This window comes from Schistocerca piceifrons, chromosome 9 (assembly GCF_021461385.2).
Source record: "Schistocerca piceifrons isolate TAMUIC-IGC-003096 chromosome 9, iqSchPice1.1, whole genome shotgun sequence".
NCBI classification, from domain to species: Eukaryota; Metazoa; Arthropoda; class Insecta; order Orthoptera; family Acrididae; genus Schistocerca; species Schistocerca piceifrons.
In genome coordinates this window covers 107456445-107460090 of record NC_060146.1, presented here as the reverse complement: position 1 = coordinate 107460090, position 3646 = coordinate 107456445, and the positions used below count along the sequence as shown (strand labels likewise).

General features: G+C 48.1%; 1 pseudogene; it reads right to left on the bottom strand.

The window, feature by feature from the left end:
* Nucleotides 1-1172: 1172 nt before the first annotated feature.
* On the bottom strand, nt 1173-1290 carry LOC124717453 (annotated as a pseudogene).
* Nucleotides 1291-3646: the final 2356 nt, after the last annotated feature.

Below are 3646 nucleotides of genomic sequence, written 5' to 3'. Positions count from 1 at the left end.
ATTTGCTGGGAAGTGGCGGTGCGGTCCCCTACGGCACTGCGTAGGATCCTACGGTCTTGGCGTGCATCCGTGCGTCGCTGCGGTCCGGTCCCAGTTCGACGGGCACGCGCACCTTCCGCCGACCACTGGCGACAACATCGATGTACTGTGGAGACCTCACGCCCCACGTGTTGAGCAATTCGGCGGTACGTCCACCCGGCCTCCCGCATGCCCACTATACGCCCTCGCTCAAAGTCCGTAAACTGCACATACGGTTCACGTCCACGCTGTCGCGGCATGCTACCAGTGTTAAAGACTGCGATGGAGCTCCGTAAGCCACGGCAAACTGGCTGACACTGACGGCGGCGGTGCACAAATGCTGCGCAGCTAGCGCCATTCGACGGCCAACACCGCGGTTCCTGGTGTGTCCGCTGTGCCGTGCGTGTGATCATTGCTTGTACAGCCCTCTCGCAGTGTCCGGAGCAAGTATGGTGGGTCTGACACACCGGTGTCAATGTGTTCTTTTTTCCATTTCCAGGAGTGTATTTGGATAAAGTCTGAAAAATGTATCACGAATCAATTTAGTAACAAACAAGTAATAAATTAAACCGTCGTACCAGCTGCACTGCTTTTGCTGCATGAACAGCGAAAATGTAGTAAAGGATAAACTATTTTTCGTTCATTCATTTTGGGTGGTCATCAACGAGCTAAAGCTTCGTAAAGATCTGGAAGTATGTGTAGAGTTTGTTGCAAGTAAGTGCTCTCATTCCAAAATACTGAAACAGTACACTCTGGCTATTTGAAATCAGTAGGCTGCACATATTTTTCACCCCCACCCCTTTGACAGGTAGGTGGTTCTTACCCCACAGCTGTTGTTTCCAGACAGTAGGTGATACATGTACCAAGATTGATTGAAATCAGTCCAGTGGCCTAAGAGCAGATGCGGATAATACAAACGTACGTACATCCAAACAACCATAAATAAACTCCTCCCGAAAGACCATGAAGGCTCAACGGTACCGACTTGCCGCCGTGTCATCCTCAGCCCATAGGTGTCACTGGATGCGAATATGGAGGGGCATGTGGTCAGCACACCGCTCTCCCAGCCATATGTCAGTTTCCGAGACCGGAGCCGCTACTTCTCAATAAAGTAGCTCATCAGTTTGCCTCACATGGGCTGAGTACACCCCGCTTGCCAACAGCGCTCGGCAGACCGGATGGTCACCCATCCAAGTGCTAGCCCAGCCCGATACCACTTAACTTCGGTGATCTGACGGGAACCGGTGTTACCCGTGCGGCAAGGCCGTTGGCAAACAACCCTAAATACATCCATTTTTTTTAACAGGCCTTCATGAATTAGAATAAGAATACACAATTTTCATGGATATCGTTTTTCAACATAGTCATCCTCCTTTGAATGCACTTGGCCAAACATTGCGTAAGATTTCCAATATCCTCTGAAGAAAAACTTTTGGTTTCACACAAAGCAAAGTATACACTGCTCCCTTCACCAACTGATCGGAACTGAATCGACAGCCGCTGAAAGCATTAGTAAGTGGACCGTCTCCAGTGATGGTTTATTTTAAAAAAGTTTCACGTTCGTTTGCATGACAGTCCAGAAGATGCTGACAGATTTTCATACAGTTAACCTTATACTCTTCATCGAATTATTTTGGCATGGGACTTAACTGCTGAGGTCATCAGTCCCCTAGAACTTATAGAACTACTTAAACCTAACTAGCCTAAGGACATCACACACATCCAACCGCGAGGCAGAATTCGAACCTGCGACCGTAGCGGTCGCGCGGTTCCAGACTGCAGCGCCTAGAACCACTCGGCCACACTGGCCGGCAGACCTTGTGGAAGCTGAGTCTATTAAGCTCGCTGCAGTATGCAGAACAATAATAATGGTTTGCCACGTCACCAGCACTCTCTCTCCTGTTATTCGGAATGAAGACACAGACTTGTTCAATACTGACATCAATTGCGGCTGTAGCTTAACACCACTGTCTCTCCTCGTCCTCCAGTATCGTTGGACCACTTTTGATCTGTTCATTCAACTGGCAGACTCTTCGCTGTAACAAGACATTACCCCTTATTGTGCTGAAAGCCTTCAGTGAATTCCGCTCCGGATACATGACCTGATTGCGGATCGCCAGATCATTCGCTCAAACTATCCAGAATGTTCTTCAAACCAGTCGCGTAACAACTGTGGTCCTGTGACATGGCGCATTGCCATCCATACAAATTCCAGCATTTTGGGAACATGAAGTCCATGAGTGGCTGCAAATGGTCGCCAAGTAGCCCAAGATCTCCATTTCCAGTCAATGATCGATACAGGTAGACCAGAAGTCCCAGTCCAGTCCAGTCCAGTCCAGTCCATGGAGCCACCACCAGTTTTCCCAGTGCTTTGTTGCCAACATGGGTCTAAAGCTTCGTGGAGTGACAATGGAAATCTACTATCGTCTCTTAGCAACTGAAACTGGGACTCATTTGATCAGGGACAGTTTTCCAGTCTTCTAAGTTCCAGCCGATATGGTCACTATTACAACTTCGTTGCGCGCAGTGTGGCTCTTTAGTGGATACAGGAGCGAGAAACAGATGCTGTTCATGAACAGACATTTCAGATTTTAATTTATTCTACATCTAACATCAAATAACAAAAATAATACATCACTTTGTTGCCGTAGTTGCAGCATCAGTTGCTAACAGTAGCTATGAATGTTGAATTATACACAGATACCGCAGATTTACAGATCAGTCTTCAATGAAGTAACTCTTCAGTAGATCACAAGCCCCGGCTACTCTGAAAGGCTGTAAATCTTATTCACTTGGCAAAGACACAAAAGGGGCTCAGTGCATGAATATATGAAGATAGAAACTCTTCTCGTAAGAACAGATACCATTGATGACCGTGCAGCTTCTCTAGAATAAACAATTAATTGAAACCCTCAGCTGAAACTTCCTGGCAGATCAAAACTGTGTGCCCGACCGAGACTCGAACTCGGGACCTTTGCCTTTCGCGAGCAAGTGCTCCACCAACTGAGCTACCGAAGCACGACTCACGCCCGGTACTCACAGCTTTACTTCTGCCAGTACCTCGTCTCCTACCTTCCAAGGCAAAGGTCCCGAGTTCGAATCTCGGTCGGGCACACAGTTTTAATCTGCCAGGAAGTTTCATATCAGCGCACACTCCGCTGCAGAGTGAAAATCTCATTCTGGAAACATCCCCAAGGCTGTGGCTAAGCCGTGTCTCCGCAATATCCTTTCTTTCAGGAGTGCTAGTTCTGCAAGGTTCGCAGGAGAGCTTCTGTAAAGTTTGGAAGGTAGGAGACGAGGTACTGGCAGAAGTAAAGCTGTGAGTACCGGGCGTGAGTCGTGCTTCGGTAGCTCAGTTGGTAGAGCACTTGCCTACGAAAGGCAAAGGTCTCGAGTTCGAGCCTCGGTCGGGCACACAGTTCTAATCTGCTAGGAAGTTTCATATCAGCGCACACTCCGCTGCAGAGTGAAAATCTCATTCTGGAAACCCTCAGCTGCCGACAGGTGTCGTTGATATACCTCGATGGGGACAGTTGAAAATGTGTGCTACGACCAAGACTCGAACCCGGGGTCTCCTGCTTACATGGCAGACGCTCTATCCATCTTTAATTTTTTTAATATAATTTTG